Source organism: Lampris incognitus, chromosome 17 (assembly GCF_029633865.1).
Source record: "Lampris incognitus isolate fLamInc1 chromosome 17, fLamInc1.hap2, whole genome shotgun sequence".
Taxonomy (NCBI): domain Eukaryota; kingdom Metazoa; phylum Chordata; class Actinopteri; order Lampriformes; family Lampridae; genus Lampris; species Lampris incognitus.
In genome coordinates, this window is record NC_079227.1 from 27,573,409 (window position 1) to 27,593,083 (window position 19,675).

The 19,675-nt window shown below is 47.2% G+C and overlaps 1 protein-coding gene across 1 annotated transcript in view; it reads left to right on the forward strand.

Annotated features, from left to right (window-relative positions):
• The first annotated feature begins 1,198 nt into the window (after positions 1-1,198).
• Positions 1,199-19,675, forward strand: part of LOC130127284 (zinc finger MIZ domain-containing protein 1-like) — a 98,072-nt gene continuing 79,595 nt past the window's right edge. The window contains exon 1 of the mRNA XM_056296876.1: positions 1,199-1,301. The gene's annotated coding sequence lies outside the window, so the exon portion shown is untranslated. The remainder of the gene's footprint in view (positions 1,302-19,675) is intronic.

Here is a 19,675-nt window from a genome sequence, read left to right on the forward strand (position 1 = left end):
TGGCAGGAAAAACACTAGTTTTTCTGTCCGTGTGTGCGTGTATTTTCCCTTCTGGTAGGTGAAAAAATGGTTTGTCGCCAAGTTCGAACACCAGAGAAGGAGAGATACGTCCACCTGGCGGAGATCTGCACTCTACTGAGTGCATTCCTCCAGTTGAATACTGGAAGGGTTTATTCTTCTTCTTTTTTTTTTTTGGTTTGTAATTATCTGTGTTGCCAAGAGAGGCAAGCATGATTTATTGAAGGATAAGACATACTAAGATGTAAGGATTCAGACAATGCTTATTTAAGCACTTCCCATCATGCTTGTAATTATATCTGCTCACAATGATTAATTCATCAAAGAGAAAAACAAGTAACTGCTTACTGGCTTCCGCAAACACAAAAAGGACTAGATTATTGGTTATGTGTTGCCCCTGATGGAGCCATTTAATTTGCTGTTGTTTTTGTTAAAGCTATTTGGCTGTCTTTCAGTGCTCTTCTGTTTTCATCGGAAATGCAAGTACTTGCTTCTAGACACATCTATTTACCATCACTTTTAATATGCCACCAGTACCTAATGTGAACATTTGTAGGGGGATAAATGTCATTCATCGGCCATATGCACGCCATGCCGGCCAGGCTAAGTGCTAACTTCTGGAGAGGTCCTCTCTTCATAGGCTTATTTCTGTCAAGAGAGTGATTTGTGAGCTGCCGTGAATGTGTTGTACCGGTGAACTTTCGCCACGCTGGAGGTTTACACTACTAGTAATCGTTACCTCTTGAACCATCAAGCGGTCCTTTGGTTTGTCCTCCACTAGCGCCAGTACACGAAGGAGCTCATCTGTTCGGCCGAAGAAACGATTCATGTTAAGCGCGGCACAAATGGATGCCATTTGGTGCCACCTTTTGTCCCTGTGGAGTGTTTCCTCATCCGATCCGAGGGTGTGAGGATATAGTAGCGGGTGTCGTTTACCGTATCCACCTGTTTCTACTCATGTAAAAGCCCTTAGAGGCTGTAGCCATGATTGAGGACTATATCAGCAGAGTTGACTTGACAAAGACTCTCAGACGCTATCTGTAGGTAGTGAAACCGTGATACCGGTCCCGCTCGTTTAATGGGCTTTCTCCTCAAAAGAAACGCGCTTGTCAGCACTGAGGATCCCAGGATGATGCAGTGTTATTTGACGTATGGTTTTTGTCCTCTTTGATTTCTCATAGGAGCTGAAGAGGTGAGGTGCCGGAGCTTTTTCTCTTCCGGCTGTGTGAATGGGTGGGGGGGGTCCCTTGTGGTGAAGAATCCCGGATTGAAGTAAACAACAGGTAGGTGATTTTTTTGTTTGTTTTTATTTTTACCTTGAGCTATCATGACTGAGGGCCTTTCCTTTCTAAATTTTGCCTCGGAAATCCACTGATTTTTGTTTGTCTTTTGCCTTGCTATGAAAATGTCACAACTGGCCTCATGGGGGGGGGGGGTGAAGTGAACGGCAGAATGAATTGTCTCAATTAAAATGGCGATCAGGGGTTTGCCTGGATATCTTCCCGTACACTGGAGCGCTTTAAACTCTGCAATTTCCCTTGCTTGGATATGCTCAGTCCCAACCCCAGCCCCCATTGTGTGGATTTTGGTAAACATGCCCAGCAACAGTCTCTGTGTGGCCAGCGCCGGCTCACCTCACAGAGCATGTTGATTTCATCAGGAGCTCCTGGGGGGCGGTGATTAACAAGCTACTGAGATGTTGCGTCTGTTTGTGTTTTATGCGGTGGTCCACGTCCATATGCGGACTGCCAGACAGCTATGTGTCCTGTTTCCACCCCGGGGCTCACCCACACGCGGCATACAGAGTGGAAGGTCATGGCTGCCCTCCTCAGCTCAGCTCAGCTCAGCTCAGCTCAGCTCAGCGCAAAGCATGACAAACCAGCCACCATTTCATCCTCCGTGGTTACGCAATATGTAGTTCAATGTATCATAAAAACACAGAGCTCCACGAATTATTTCGGGGAAAAGGAGATGTAATTGGTCCATGCATGGTATTATACAATACAGATATGGCCTAACGGCTTAGGAATTGGGACACGAAAGCCATGCAGTCATCACCCTACACATGTGCACACACACACATACACACACACACACATAAGCTAGACAAGACTAGTTAATCTTGATTAGAGCAGTGTGAATGCTGAGAAATATGGTGGCCTGACAAACATCTGCCTGGCGCATAGCTGAGTGGGATAAACCAAAGCGATTATGGTGGAAATGTCAGGCGAGATAGTCGGGGCAAGCAAAACAGTGTATATGACATGAACCGGCGGTATGACACGAGGGGCACAGTGCTTCACAGCTGGTTCTCTCTCTCGCTCTCTGTCTCTCTCCCTTTCGCTCTCACTCTCTCAACGACAAGACCCCCCCCTCCGCTGCTGACGGAGAGCCACCTCTGTTGAAGGAAGATTTCACAAGGCGTGATTTTAAGGGCCGCATTCAAAGCGAACATTGGGCGTCTGGGTGGCATGGTGGTCTGTTCTGTTGCCTACCAACACAGGGATCGCCGGTTCGAATCCCCGTGTTACCTCCGGTTTGGTTGGGCGTCCCAGCAGACACAATTGGCCGTGTCTGCGGGTGGGAAGCCGGATGTGGGTATGAGTCCTTGGTCGCTGCACTAGCGCCTCCTCTGGTTGGTTGGGGCACCTGTTCAGGGGGGAGGGGGAACTGGGAGGCGAAACTCCTCACTGTCAGGTGAAAAGAAGCGGCTGGCGACTCCACATGTATCGGAGGAGGCATGGGGTAGTCTGCAGCCCTCCCGGGATCGGTAGAGAGGGTGGAGCAGGGACCGGGACAGCTCGGAAGAGTGGGGCAATTGGCCAAGTACAATTGGAAGAAAGGGGGGGAATCCAACAAATTAATAAATAAATAAGCAAACATCAACACCTGCGATAGAGGAAACGTAATCCCGGAGGTTATTAGCCAAATAAAAAAGAAATTCTCCAGAAAATGACAGGTGGCAGTTTCAACGCGACGTTCGCCGAATATTCCGCCCGAGAAATGAAACGCCGTTCCCTTTGAAACGTAGTTCTCTGTCTTCACGGCACCGTCGCATGCCCTAATAAATAATTGCTTTTTTCTGCCTGACACGTGAGGGGTGCATTCTGTTAACCTCGCTGAGGAAACGGTGGGGGGGGGGGGGGAGTTGGGGCGGGGGCGGGGATACCCTTCCTGTCAGTGGTCTCTCTTTTCTCTGTTCCTGTCAGATCTGGAACCGATAAGTTGGAGGCCTCTGGTAACTGAACAGGAAGGATTGAGGGGCCTGGCCTATAGGAGCTGCTGCCTCGGCACACATGTACGCCTCAGCCAGAAAACCAAACAAAGGGAGTCGCGGGCACACGATTAAAAAAACCGCCACAAGTTTTATCGACACTTTTTTTCCCCCCCTGCAAAATGTCATGTGGAGGATGGTTGTGTAGATAAACGCCACATTTGAAGATTACGAGTTTGGTGTATATTGATAAATAGACTACTTTTCGGGGGCGAAAAAAAACCTCCTTATTTTTTTGCTTTGTACCAGCCTGATGCTCGAACACAAACACGACTCGGTTGTTCAATTGACTGCCAGCAAGTCAAGTGGAAGTACTTTGTCGTGCATCTTGACCACCCCAGGGATCTGAATAACAAGCTGTTATGCTGATAAGCTTGATAATGGTTTTGTAGTGATTGTACGTAGCTGTTTCTTTTGCCAGCGCTACGAGCGATTGGATGTCGGCGCGGCCTGCACAGCCCGTCGGGTATTAAGTCAAGGAGTCACCCTCAGTTTGTAGTGGATAATGGAAAGGAGATGTTGGTGTGCCTGTACGGTAATAAGAGAGCAGGCTTAATCACCTTTATTGAGACCAAGGAGTGAGAAAACAGCTCTCAAGACCGTACTGGCCTTATGGAAAGAAAAAAAAAAAGACTGCATTCTTGCACCGCCTCTGAAATCAGCATTTTCAGAACAAGTGTCTTCGTTTTTCCCTCCTCGGCTATTCATTAATGCCTCTAACTGGGGAGGCCTCTCTGGTTACAACTCACTCTCATGTGTGACTCTCACAAGTGCTAGACAATATGGGGACTGTTATCATCCGCACTGTTATAGAGAATTTTATACGATATCGATTATATATCACCCATATCTGCTTATGTTCGCAAAAATGCCACATTTAAAGAATCCCAAGGGTCAAGGTCCACCCTATTGAAATTAGAGAACAATATTGTGAATCACACTGTGACAATATCGTGAATGAATTTCATCCCGATTCAATACCATTGAAAGATGATCAACGACGATATTGAGTTATTTCCTAGCGCTACCTCTCAGACTATACATTCTTAGCAGAAAAAGGGGGAACTTTGGGGAGTCTAAAGCATATCTTTTCAGTGCAGGGCTCTGGTGGAGACGTTCCAGGGTGGTATTTCTTCCAGGAGAAGGCAGTAGATAACGTACGGGGGGTGACAGTTGAATTATTAGCCCATTAGTCACCAGAAAGAGGCAGATGAGCATGGCATCCGTCAAGAAGAGCATGTCTTTTTTTCAGATAGCCTCGCTAACTCACGGCCAGGAATCTTGTAAGTCTCTCTCACTGATGTGGAAGCTGGAGGGCCGGAGTCAAAAAGCACAGCCGGTGTTATCCCGGTACTGACGAGGATGATGATGATGACCCAACAGGCTGTCCTCAGAACAGTGCAGCATAACACACAGGCAGAACTGGGTGTACTGCACTAAAAATAGATGTGCCGTCATCCCCACGTCCCTGTCTCTCTCTCTCTCTCTGTCTCCTACTCACACTCTCTCTCTCTCTCTCTCTCTCTCTCTCACACACACACATCAAGCCGGTGTGAGTGAGTTTCTTCAGAGGGAAGCGCAACCCTCAGTGACATGCCAGAGCATGTTTGATTGACATGATGACTGCGGTTATACAACATGTCCATGCACCGAGGACAGATGTTTTCTCCTGCCAAGTCTGACGGTCCGAGTTGACTTATGCCAAGGGAAAGCTCTCGAGCAATGCATAAACTCCACGATGACCCTTGCTGCCATTCCACGACTCTGCTCAGTCTTTAAACCCCCCCACACATCTGACGCGAATACACACGGTGTCTATCTGGTCATTGCTGAACAAAGGCTTCATTACAAAGAAAATAAGGATATTGAACAAATGAAGTAGCACTCACTTCCTTTGACGCAAAATTAAAGCTGATATCCCTTTGAGACCCCAGCCATGGATAACTTGTCAATTTCCTGCCCGTGATGAATAGCCCTAATATGCTATGCTTCACAAGCCAACAAATTAATTAATGGCTCGGTGTAATATGTTTTAAGAACACTTGGCACTGAGATGCTTGTTGGCGTGTGAACGGTCTACCCTCACACTGTTCCTTGTGCACAGCTTGAAATACGACTACATTAGCTTGGCCTTTTCTTTTGCCTAAATCTGGCGTATTACTATTACTACTATTTTCCCTTTGTCAGTGAAAATAGCTGCGGCGCTCTCATTAGGTTGGCACATTCTTGTTGGAAAATATAACAGAGACTGGTGCAACCTTGGTTTAACCAATCCATCTGCCATTCATCAGAGGTTCCACTAAATGTTTTATTTGCAGAGGCTCTCGATAAAGTAAATGAGGGGATGACGATGGACCTTGCTGCGGGTCTTGGAATTATCCATCTTCTGATCTGACCACTGGTCAAGTGGCTGAATTTAGAGTTTTTTGTTTTTTTTTTGTTTTGGCTGGGCAAATGTATGTGAAGTACATACTTAAGTACATAGAAAAACTGAACAGAAACGATGATTTTGAAATGGAAGTTATTTTTTTCTTCCAAGCCCCCCCCCCCCCCGGCATATTTCGCCTTGCGTCACTTAGAATTGATTTCTTCACATGCCCAAAAGGTATCTCAAATAACGTGTACCTCCTGATTAATACGTCTCCTCAACGCCTATGGCGGGATTGAGCGAGTACTCTTAACATGCATTCAAGGTTGTCGGAAAGGTCAAGACGTCGTGATAGGGCGACGATATTCAATATCGGACCGTTTTTTTTTTATAATTTTTTGGGGACTGAAGAAGATGATGAGAATGATTGACGGTCATGATAATCCAGCTGAGGAAGAGGAGGGAATGTTCGCAGGGAAATGGCTTTGTGTTTAACAGTTTTGTGTGTGGTCCGACCCCCCCCCCCCACCCCCACCCCAGACACACACACACACACACACACACACACACACACACACACACACACACACACACACGCCGCTAATGGCGATGATGACTGTAGCAGAGTGTAAGTGAGTGCAATTGACAGCAGAGTTTGACCTTCCTTTGGGAGGAGAGCTAGGCTGTGTCTGAGCATAGGAAGGCAAGAGAGGAGGCAGGCAGGCAGGCAGCGGGGGGGCCATGAAACATTCATGCACCTGGGGACTCTTTGCACAAGGAGAGCAAGCTGAGCCCGTAATGAAGTAAGGAGAGGACTTTTAATGGCTCTGTTAGACCTTTTTATGGGGATCGTCTCTTCATCAGTGTTTTTTATTTAATCTGCGTAAAAAGCTTGATTGCATATTGTGTTTTATGACGACTGGTGTTAATAGGTATGTGGATGGTACATAACTGTGCATTGCTGAAACGAAGCATTGTGTAAAATATTATTTGCCATGGGGCAAAGTATGATCGTGGTCGTCTATAGAACGGACAGAAATGTGCAGCTGGTCACAGGAGTAACATGGCTCGTGCTCCTCATGACAGCAGAATGTTATTCCCAGCCCTTGACTCCCTCTCGGACTCGGATTGCCGACATAACGATGCACCAAATGCGGACGTCCCCCCCCCCCCCCTCCCACTTGCGCTGGTGCAACAGTTGTCACTCTTAAAACTGACCCTCCTCACCGGCTGCAAGATGAAGAGGCGAATGTGTTCACGCGGGGGGACAGAAAAGGCAAGAAAGAGGAGGAGGAGGAGGGGGGGCGGTGGAATGCAGAGAGCAAGATGAAGAGGAAGAGAGGAGAGGAGCAATATTTAGACAGCTGCACGCGTAGTGTTGTGTATCCCTGTCAGTGGTTGGTGCGGGAGGTGGGGGGATATTTTGGTGTCCTCTGAGAGGGCCTGTTACAGCCTCGGATTGAACGGCGGCCGTGGCGGTTGATGTCATTGCACCCTTCAGATAATGGCCTGTAGATGACACGTATATGTGACTCTCAGTGGTTGGTAAACTAGTAAAACACCTGCTACTCTGTCTCCACTTATCATCGCAGTAATCAAAACTCGTTTGCTCACTGACTGATCCGTACTTGGTGCTATTTACACATTTTTTTCTCCGTTTTTTTTTTTTTTTTAAATCTTTTCTCATTTTGAGAACGGCCAAGAAACGTTGCTTCAATGTGTTTCTAGTTGATGCTTTAAGAACTTGTATTTTTCAGCTGGCTGCCAGTCTCTCTCTCTCTCTCTCTCTCTCTCTCTCTCTCTCTCTCTCTCTCTCTCTCTCTCTCTCTCTCTCTCTCTCTCTCTGTCTCTGTCTGTGCCTCTGTGTGCTTACTGTCTGTCTGGTGAGAGGTGGTACAGTAGCCGTGGTTGTGTGAGACAGCTGGTCACATGTCTGTGGTCCTGTGCTAGACTGGCCCTGTGCCTTGACCATGAGGTGGTGGATGGCAGCTGACTGCTCTGATTCACTGGGAACTTCGCTTGTGTGTTGTCTGCCTCACAATGGACCGACTCACTGGGAGTCAACACCAAGCCTCGACTAGATCTCCATCTCTCAGCCATTTCACGGATGATTGCTGTTTGGGCTCTTTGTTAGCGCAGAAGAATTTTTTTTTAAACTCTTGTTTGAATAAATGTATAGTTACTGTCACTATTTAGAAAAAAACCCCAGCTTATATTTGGATATCGGTATGGGATTGGGTGTAATGATAGAACTCGGTTCCTGTATTTTCAGTGAATTTTTTTTTGGGGCGAGATCCCCCCCCCTTTTCTCCCCAGTTGTATTTGACAATACCAATTACCTTATTTTCCAAGCCGCCCCGGTCGCTGCTCCACCCCCTGAGCCGACCCGGGGAGGGCTGCAGACTACCACATGCCTCCTCCGATACATGTGGAGTCGCCAGTCGCTTCTTCTCACCTGACAGTGAGGCGTTTCACCAGGGGGACATAGCGCGTGGAAGGATCACACTATTCCCCCCAGCTCCCCCTCCCCCCCGAACAGGCGCCCCGACCGACCAGAGGAGGCGCTAATGCAGCGACCAGGACACATACCCACATCCGGCTTCCCACCCACAGACATGGCCAATTGTGTCCACAGGGACGCCTGACCGAGCCGGAGGTAACACGGGGACTCGAACTGGCAATCCTCGCATTGGTAGGCAACAGAATAGACTGCGATGCTACCCGGACACCCCACAAGAAACGTCTTTTGATAGTACTGTTCGCTCAGCCGTTAGGTTCGAATCCACGTAGCCAGCCTGGAGAGACTACAGATTTGTGGATCACCACCGGGAATCTGTTTGTCTGCGGGGTTCTTCAAGACCTTGTTTTGCCCGGTGATAGCAGGCAGCCAGTGAGAAGCATGGCATTCAATCCCTACCTGCGTCCACATGCGCTTCCCTATCACATCATAACATGCGCAGGACATGCACCGCAGTCGCTAATTGCTGCTGGATACGAGAGCGAGATCTCCGAAGACACTGACCTTCCCTTTGCCAGTCATAACAAATGCGTGCTAGCAGGCTGAGCTCTGAGGAAAAACAGTCTCCCCAGCACGCACAGCCTGAATTAATTATTCAGATTGGCTGCTTGCATGTTTAGCTTGCCACTGCATTTAACAACATCTATAATGGCATCTTTGTGATAGATTAAATGTGATGTAAGACTATCAAAGCATGCATGCACAAAGGTCCGGCCAGGCTCCCCGCTGCGTGCCAGATAGACGCACGAAGGGATGGATGGGAGTATTTTGTGGCAACGCTGAGGCCCGTTTCTTTCCACCGTACCAAGGACGATTGTTATTCATAGCTTATCTCCATAACTTATCATTTGCAATCTAGGAACATTTTGTTTCAAATTGACGATGAATGAAGAAATGGTAATGAGATTTGTTTAAATATTTATGATACAAGGAAATGGAGAGGTAAAAACCTTGAGATAGCTTTTTTAAACAGGGCCTCGGAGCCTTTCCTCACAATATTTACATCTCCACCACCACTGTTTAGCTTACGCACCTCTGGGGGGGAAACGGCGAGCCTGTAATGGTCGTTCATCAGAAATCGGCCGATAATTGATAGGCTGGAGGACGCGAGACGGCATCAAGAGTTTCTATTTTTTTCGTCAGAAAATGCGGCTAATGAGTGTTTGAGGAAGTGGGAAGACTGATGTGATGTTATTCGGGCGTTGTGTCTCTTTGTGGACAGAAGTTGGTTTTTTGCGTGGGATGTGCTGTCCTGGTTGACCACCCCGGTGGTCCTTCCTGTGACGTTAAACAACTTCAACTCAGGCACACCATGTTCAGTTGAAAAGACTTTTTATATCGCTCTTCGCATTATTTCATTTATTCCGTCGTATGACATTACGTAACAAGAAAAAGGGCTCACCCTTGTTGACACCAAAAGAAGACTTCTAGGTAGTCAGGTCCTGTTTTTACAGGGTTTCTTTAGGGCTGGCAGTTCTGCTTCAGAAGTCCTAACGTGTTACTTGGGCACACTGCTGTAATAAACTATCTGAGGAAATTTAACGGCAGAAGTAGCTAAATTAATTGTAAATAGTTGAAAAGTCATGTTGAAAGTCACCATTAATGGGGCAGTCCGGGTGGCGTGGCAGTCTATTCCGTTGCCTACCAGCACTGGGATCGCCGGTTTGAATCCCCGTGTTACCTCCGGCTTGGTGGGACGTCCCCACAGATACAATTGGCTGTGTCTGCGGGTGGGAAGCCGGATGTGGGTCTGTGTCCCGGTCGCTGCGCTAGCGCCTCCTCTGGTCAGTTGGGGTGTCCCACACGCTCCATCCCCCTGGCGAAACCCCTCGCTGTCAGGTGAAAAGAAGCGGCTGGCGACTCCACATGTATCGGAGGAGGATTGTGGTAAGTCTGCAGCCCTCCCCAGATCGGCAGAGGGGGTGGAGCAGCAACCGGGACAACTCGGAAAGTAATTGGCCAAGTACAATTAGGGAGAAAAAGGGGGGGGGTCATCATTAATAGTCGTGAATACGTCGATAGACGAGTGAGTGAATGAATGTGTTGACGTCAGTCCTGCAGTCCTGCGAAGGCACCTGACATTCAGACCCAGTTACGGCTGTAGCAGAGCTTCAGTCAGTGGGGCAGCAGGTTAGTGGGGCTGCAAAGTCTTATTAAAACTCCAGGTTACTGTCAATGAAGAGTCAGAAGCGCGCTTCAAACAGAATGGATTTGCATTACGATTAAAGGTAAACGACGAGTCAACTATTTGGGGGGGGGGTTGTTTCACATTGTTTTTCATAGAAAATATGTTGCTATGACTGAAAAAACCATCTCAAATATGATGCATCACTGAGGCGAGTAGATGTACGTTTTATACAAAGCGGCATCTAAAAAAGTAGGTTAATGAAAAACTATCAAGCTCTGCAGTTGTTCTCACCGTTGTGCGTACTTACACGCGTGTGTGTTGCTGAGTGAACTCGTGTAGCCACGCTGTAAATAGTGCTAACAGCGGCTAGGCGAGGGATTCCAGTGGCGTGTGCATTATGCTAATGTGTCGACAGCAGGAAACCGGTGGAGTTCGGTTGTTCTGGGACACAAACACAAGAGCTGTCGTGCAAAATGAGCAGGGACGGCTGAGCGCTCGAAACAAAAGTTCAGAGCGGGAGAAGCAACAAAACACAACCGCACCTCCTTTGGCCAGCCTGATTGTGATATGAGGGTTTTTTTGTTGGGTTTTTTTTTTTTTTTTTTTTTTTGTGGATATTTTCTTGTAACCAAATGTTCTTAATGTGGCCCCTCCAAGCAAACATGCAAACAATCTGGCCTGTGTGTTTCCAGTCACATGGGCTCGAAGTGCTGGAGAGTCAGCGTGCCTGTCCTGGTATTTCCTGAGGCTTCGTAAACATACAGCACATATACACACACATGCACGCACACACACACACACGCACGCATGCACACGCACCTACACACACACTGTGCCCCCCATTTAAACACACCAGCAAGACGATTATAACTCTAGATTGTAACTGTAGATAGTGAGATATACTACACTGTGTACAGTTTGGAAAACAAACACGTTTCCAGGCTGTCCTCATATTTACCTTGTGTTACATAAATCGTGTTCTCTGTATTACCACAGTGCAGCTGTAACACAGCTCTGTGAACCATGTAGAGAGCAGTTTGGTTTAGTCTTCATCTAAAATAAAAAGCAGAAGGAAGTACGACTTTCTTCTACCTCCCGTTGTGCACATGTCCTATTCTTCTCCCCTTAGCCGTTAAAGAGAAAATGGATTTATTTAGAATATCCCCCAAAACCCCAAACTGGGGGACTGGTATAATACACAATCTGAAAAACTGCTGTCAAAAGCAATGTAACCCTGCTCTTCAAGAGTATTCATGCAACCCAACCGTGTGTGTGTGTGTGTGTGTGTGTGTGTGTGTGTGTGTGTGTGTTGTGGGTGGAATCTTATTATTATAGCCAAAGACCATTATGGTTATAAGGACCGATGCCTTGAATAATTATTCCATTGAACCAGCTGAAATGTCTGTGAACTGGTTTGCCTAATTGATTTGGAGTGTTAAAGTGCAGGGTTGAACGGATGGTCTAATTAAAACCTCAGGGGCTACCGTTAAACGGCGAGGTACGACTCGGTGTGTTTAGAGCCGTCCTGGTGCCCATAGTTTTAAGTGCATTCTTTCAGACATTTTCACCATATGCGAATTTGGGAGGGGATTCTGAAACCATCCATTATCCAAGCCGCTTATCCCGATCGGGGTTGCGGGGATGCTGGAGCCCATCCCAACAGTCATTGGGCGGCAGGCGGGGAGACACCCTGGACAGACCGCCGGTCCACCACAGGGCCCTATGTCAACAGCTCAGGTATTCTGTATTAGAGTTTGATTTGGGGGGAGGCGCCCTTTCCGCATGTGCGAGACCGGATCTCTCCCAATTTCTTACCTGGCTGAAATGAGGTTGGTGACTGCAGGTGGGCTGTTGGTGAACGTCCATAATGGTCCATTCCTTGGTAAGTATTCGTTTTTCGATGTGCATTACCGTTACTGCGGTAACGTTAAGCGACACGAGTTTTACTCAGTTCAGAGAAGTCAGAGTTGGCGGGCTACGTTAGCTTAGTAGCTAACAGTAGGTAGCCCTCTCCACTTGCACCGGACACACACACACAGACACAGACACAGACACAGACACACACACACACACACACACACACACACACACACACACACACACACAGTGGCGTTGCCGCTGTTGACTTTCTAGCAACTTTCCAGACCCTCTTAGCATCGTTGTTTCTGTACAAAAGTGACGGACAAGTCAGATAAACTCAGCAGGGACAATGAACCCTTTTGAACTTATTGGTGATCGGTGTGCATGAATGAATAAGGTGCGACTCCGTTCATGTTTCTTAAGCTGTGTAGTAACTTTATCTTGTGTGTAACACACCTTTGTGCCACGTTGTTGTCCACATTGTGTTCTTGTTGCGTCGCGAGCTTAAATGGCGTCTCTCCCCGTCCTCTCGCACTGCCCCTCCCCCAAATTTCCCCCCCGTTTTCCTGCCCCATTGTATCTGGCCAATTATCCCGCTCTTTCTTTTTTTTTGCGCCGTCCCGATCGCTGCTCCACCCCCTCTCTGCCGATCCAGGGGGGCGCCCCGAACGACCAGAGGAGGCGCTAGTGCAGCGACCAGGGCAAATACCCACACCCGACTTCCCACCAGCAGACACGGCCAATCGTGTCTGTAGGGACGCGGGACAGTTTGTGTATTTTCTCGGTTTGTGTTGGTAAAATTACTGCTGCGTCACGAGCTTAAATAGCGGGTTTAAGTAGTGTAACATTCTCTCCCTGCCCAGACTTCCGGTGGCGCGCTCCACAGCACAGCAGTTTAGTGTACAGAGCTCCGGTATCACTGATTTAAATCGATATACAGTGACGTAATAATGAGTGGATTTTGAAACACGAGTCAAAAACTTTTCTTTTTTTTTAGCTAATTGGAATGAATGGTTAACTGGAACCGCATGCTGGTACACTACATCTCAACCTTCAGATGCACAAGTGGTATTAGCCTTCCTTGCCAGTAATCTTTTTTTTTCTTCCCCCATTTAGTTGCTATCTAACACAATTTCACGGTGTAGATGCATAATCTAAAATTCTATTGCCAAACATGTATGCTAGAGATTATAAATTGGAGTCTCAGTGGGGGGATGTAGGTCAACTGGAAGAGTCCATTTCCTCTAATATTGTAATCCCCATTTGTTCTGCTTTTTCATCAGAAACACAGCTCTGGGGTCTTTGTTCGACCACAATGCCCTGGGCATGATAGCAGCTCTTTATGCTGTTGTCTGGTCTCCGCATGCTTCTTGTATTTGCATGCCAGTCTGCTTTTGTTCATTTCTAAACGACGTTACATCACTATTGCCACCTAAATATCTTTTGATAACAATTTCAAACTCTGGAAAAGGGGCTATTATTTCCATCCTGTATTTCCATCTTGAGCTTTTGACCCGCCCGGTCGAGCTGTCGACTCGGCTCCCCTGCAGAAACAGATCGGGTCATGTTTTGCGGTTGCACCAGGGATCGGGGGGTCAGGGGGAAATACCCAGTTAACCTTGATGGGGACCCTCTGAACACAGAGCGGGAAGTCATCAATTTGCTCTCCACCGACAGCCAAGGTGAATAGCTAAATATCTGCTTGTTCATTGATAAAGAAACAAACTGGATTTGCCACTACATTCTCATTCTGTTCCACACATTAGCGGCGCCGCTGGTGGCTGTGCTCGGCCAAATAAATTTCGTGCCAATTTTCGGGATTCAAGAAATGGTTTTGTGAAGCCATGCATGAACATAAAATATTGATTTGTTTATATATCATTTCACCGTAATGGCTTTTCTGCCCCCCCTCCCCCCGATTCAATGACAAAACCTGATGTACCTTGTAGGAAAAGGGGAAGGATTACTCCGCTCCCTGTTAATATTCTGGTCCTACGGCGTCTAAACCTGATAACAAGTATGGCATGAGGCAGGCTGTCCATTGTGGAAAGAACCCTTTCCACAAAAGTCATTACACTGGATCAATGCTCCCCAGAGAGCAGGCAATCTCAAACGCCACATACAGAGATAGAGGAGTGCATCAAAAAATATAACAGACATGGGCTTCCAGATAGCTAGGGTGGACCAAGGCACCTACCACATACTCGCATTAGCATCCCCTTTGAACCATCTGACAGCAGACTCTGTACCATTTCTGCTTTTTCCCCTATCTTTACTGACAATTTCCCTGCAGCAGATATATATTAAAAAAAAAGCAACAAAAAAAACCTACCGTAAAGTCCTTTTTAAAAAAAAAATAGAGCAGCCTAAAGTTAGTCAGGTTAACTGACACACATGTAAATGTGCAGCAGATGACTGCCAGTGTCGGTCCTACGTTAAATCATATCGCTATCTGCCTGCATGTCTTTGTGTCATCGGCCTGCATCAAGTCAACCCGTGACTGTCTGGGGCGTCTCGGCACGACAGCAACACGTGTATGTATGAATCATGTATGTTCGTATGTAGGTATGAATGAGCACGCGTGACTATGTGGCACATTGAATTCCTCTCTCTTTGTTCATTTGAGTCAAATAGCACCTTTTCTTTCAAACCAAGGGGAGGCGAGTGTTTCCTGGCTTTAAAGGGGACGGCGCTGGATGCTCTGAAAACAGACAAGTCCCTCTCCATCTGTCTGCATGATTGCATGGCACAGGGAGCTGTGTGGTGGATCCGCTCGAGGGGTTGAAGAGAGAGAGAGCGAGGGAGAGAGAGAGAGAGAGAAGGGGCTGGCAGGCAGGCAAATGGGGTGGGGGGTAAAGGGAGCTGGAGAGGTGGGAAGTGTCAGGGAAGGGGGAGGGTCGGGTCGGCGCGCTTCTCTAAATAGCCTACCCCTGCATTAAGAACTGGAATGCGAGGGGGCTATGTGCTGTGTGCAGCCCCTGACCTCACCAGCCTAGACACCGCTCACATTTCCACACAGCGCTGGGGCCTGTGCAAGTCGGCACAGACTGCTCCTCCGCTTAATTTATCCAGGTCAGGTCTGATCTACTCTCACTAGTAAAGCACTGATGATCATGATCCCGATGACCCCCACCTCTCCCTCTCCCTCTCTCTCTCTCTCTCTCTCTCTCTCTCTCTCTCTCTCTCTCTCCTCTCTCTCTCTCTCTCTCTCTCTCTCTCTCTCTCTCTCTCTCTCTCTCTCTCTCTCTCACTGCAGCCAGGAGCTCAACGAGGCACTGTTTTGTTTTCCTTTTCTGTGTTTTTTTTGTTGTTGTTGTTTTTTTTTCTTCTTCTTCTGGAATTCATCTCTGACTGTCCTCATTTGGATCTTCGAATGTCTACACGCAAATAAGTTTTTGGATCAAAACAGTGTCAACTCAATTTGACTTTTCAGTCAGTCTTCACATTAATCTGTTAAAAGAGACGGCATAGTTTGCCTTGGAGCTTATGTGCAGTGGATATGTGTGCTTGGAAGTAGGTCATTGATTTGGAACTTGGACACTGATTATGTGCTGGCCTAGAAATGGGCTATAATCGGCGTTCTCTCATACCAAAACAGCTTTTTATAAGTGGCAGTTATTTCAAGGACAACAAGTCATCCAATGAGCTACATACAGATTGCGTCTCATGTTCAATTGAAGGCAGGTTGAAGAATGTTTCCGATGCTGATGAGAATAAACATTTCCATCTGCAGTGTTGACACACTCTCTGAAAATGAGGCAATGTGCTTCATCGTGAGCAAAGCTACGTGTATGAGTGTCATTCTTATCTTTATTTATCTGAACCCGAACATGCCTCAATATTCAGGCATGCCCTGTTCTCTGGCTGGGGTAGAGTTTATTTATTTATTTTTGGTGGAAGCTGGATATTCTCACAGAGACTCCATGTGAGCTGATAATGTAAAAATCCATAGCTGTTGGTACTCATCAGGATGTAATCTTGTCTGTTTTTGCACACAAGGTCTTAAAGTAATGATCCCGAAGATTTACATGCAAACAAACTTCCTTTGTGTTGTCATATTACGGGCATATTCCGAATGACAGCTAATCCAAAAATAGCTAGATCACAAGCTCTTTTGCACTTGCTGGCTTTAATTGTTGGTGTGAGGTAGGAATTTCCCAGGAAAAATAGCGTGGCGCTCGGCGTCATCAGCCTAGCAGCTAAGATACGCAAGAGGGAAAGTTGTGACTCACAAGAAAGTATGGCAGAAATGAACTTGTAAAAAGACCTCCACCAACAGATCCAATGGCAGTAACTTAAAGGGGCATGCCGGTGTTTTTGCACGTTTTAGCCCATTAACTACTAATGGTGTATACTTGAAATTACTGCCGACCATTTTCCAAAGAAAAACATAGCAATTTAGATTTTTGAATGTGTTATTCCTACCTTCCCATGAGCCGCTGGTTCCTATTCATTTCATTTCAGCATGGTCTGAACGTCAACTTGCAGAGAGACTTGAAACTGGTTCGAGATAAGTAGTCCATTACAGGGAAAATTCAACATTTAATTAATGGAAACCAATGGCTCCCGGGACGGTAGGAAAAATGCAATCCAGAACTCAAATAACACTACAGTGTGCTTTGGAAAATTGGTCGGGAATAAAGTTGAGTGCACAACATTTGTGGTAAATGGGCAAAAACATGGGAATGTCCCTTTAAACTCAGGTTCAGCCATGTTTGTTGTTTGACAGTGGGGAAGGTGGTGACATATGAGCAAAGTGGCTCCATTAGATTTTGCACAGATCTCTGGGATTTGGAGTGCCCAAACACCACTGCCATTAGCTTGCAACATCACGGCTTTCAATCAGTAATTTGAACAAAACAATTTTATTTTAAGGATTATAACTTTAAACAAACATATGCATCGGGTGTCCACGTAGCATAGTGGTCTATTCCTTTGCCTAACAACATGGGGATCACCAGCTGGAATACCCGCGTTACCTCCCGCTTGGTCGGTGTCCCTACAGTCACAATTGGCCGTATCTGCAGGTGGAAAACCGGATGTGTTCTGGTCGCTGCACTAGTGCCTCCTCTGGTCGGCCGGGGGGGGGGCTGTTCGAGGGGAGGGGGAACTGGGGGAATAGCGTGATCCTCCCACGTGCTAAGTCCCCCTGGTGAAACTCCTCACTGTCAGGTGAAAAGAAGCAGCTGGCGACTCCATGTGTATCAGAGGAGGCATGTGGTAGTCTGCAGCCCTCCCCCGGATCAGCAGAGGGGGCGGAACAGCGACCGGGATGGCTCAGAAGATTGGGGTAATTGGCCGGGTAGAATTGCAGAGAAAAAGAGGCAAAAAACCCCCCAAAAACATATGCATCTGAATTACATGTAAAGGGCAGTTTGGTTCATGATCAAATGAAAGTAAGTCTTCCAATCGGAGCAGGGCATTAACCGCTGGCCAGCACCATGAGGCTCTTTTTCTTTTCTTTTTTGTTTTATTTTTTGTTTGTTTTGTGATCGATAGATTGACAATACTGCCACTGTAGTATCTGCAGTGAATTTCCTTGAAAGCCCTTGGGGTAAAGCTCTAATATTGTTTTGTTAAAATGGAGCTCAATATGAATTCAGTTCTGCACGCTGATACTAAGACTGAACCAGCAATGGTTCTTTCTGATTGGTGTTTGGAGGGGTCAGAAGGGCATGTTTGTATACTTCCTGTTCCCTTGCTTTGTCTTGCTTAGTCTGTCTTGAGAATAAACATTGGGAGCGTGCTGGGATGAATGGAAAAACGCTTTTGAAAGCGAGTGCAGATCCGCTAGATGTTGCCTTATTAGAGGGACCTTATTCCCTGGTGTGTCCTTGTTTTATCACTGCGCAGTTCGAGGGATGCCTTTTACAACGCTACCCGAAATACTGACGTTCCAGTCGCCAGTTTGCATACCGTCTTGGTTTTTGCATGAGAGGAGTGTTGCTGAAGGGAAAGCGCTCACCTCCCCAACGTCCCGTACGAGAGATCTTCATGCGCAAGATGTGGTCTTGTTAAAGTGTGTGTGTGTGTTTGTGGGGGGAGGGGGGTTGCATTGCACCACGGATGCATTTTGTTTAGGCAGAGAAGCAAAAACTGACAAACAAAACCACAGACAAAATCCTATCAAAAATGACATCACCCGCAACAGCTGCAGGCTGCGACACTGGGAGGAGAGGAGGGCAACAGACCGAGGGAGAGGGGAGAGAGAGGCGGGAGGAGAACAATTGACCAGAAGCGACATGGGAAAGAGAGGTGACCTGATTGCTCAGCTGGCCAAGAGCACAGGAAGGAAGCAGCAGGAAAGGCAGGTCCCCTCAGTCTGGCCTGGCGCTCCAGCCGCTTCTGGTGGGTCCCTCTTTGGCCTTCCTCTCCTCCTCCCCTCCCCCTCTCCCCTTTCTTCCCCTCCTCCCATCCTTCTTTTACCGCACTGCTGCCTGCCACGGCTCACTACGTCGGAACAAAATGATCAGCCCTCACCTCCTCATGAACACGGGCCATCATGGTAGCCGTGTAGGGGCCTGGGCCCTTCACTTTAGATAGGGATCACTGATACCTGGGAGGAGCGCTTGATTTTTTTTTTAGCAGCAAATAGGAAAGTCTTTCTTTCAGTATTATTTGGATACTTAATATGCACATTTTTAACCGTGTTTGAGGTTTTGTCTCATGTTGTTTACCAGTAATGGGTTCGAGGTCACCGATTTTCCAGGGCTACGATTTGTGGCTGTCTGGGAGTCGGTGAACTTGCGCGAACCTTATGATTCCTCTTTCCCAGCAGGAATAATGTGAAGTGGTTCTTTCACAGTTCCTGTAGCTCTGAATGTAATTAATTCTAATCGCAATCATCGTAATAGCTTTCCAGATCAAACACCCAGGAGCAGTCCTAACAAAATAATCCATTTCTGAAAAACAAACCGCCAAACTCTCTCTGTCTGTCTCTGTCTCTCTCTGTTTGGTGTTGGCACAGAGATGGAAGCAGGCGGTTGGGGATGAAAAAAAAAAACAAAAAACAAAAACAGAAGGACCTGCACCATTTGCATACCTTTTTAGCATGTGGCGGGGGACGCTTTTATTAAATCTAACCCTCAATGGGGTGGGCCCTGCTGTGGGGTGGGTGGGTTACAAGGGTTGAGGGAGAGGAGGGGTAGTCTCCTCCTGGAGACGGGAGGCACACCATCTGAGCCAGCAGACAAAACGATGTCAGACACAAGAACAAGGTGGTAGCAGTGGCCAACTGTTTTCGCCAGACCACCGTCCCAGTCTGGCTGTGGAGGGGGTGGGGGCTGCGGTGTGGGAGGTGGGGGTTGTGAGCTGGGAGGTTGGGGCTCACCACTATGCGCGGAGGGATGGGAATGGTCTCGAATATCTCCCAAGAGAGTTGCCTTAGGCAGCAAATACCCTATTAACAGTCAAAACGCTGAAGTGCCTCAATGTTTAGCTTAAACCTTCACAGAAAAATGGCCATTTTTCAAAACCCGACCCCAGGAGGAAGCATATTAACTGGTGATT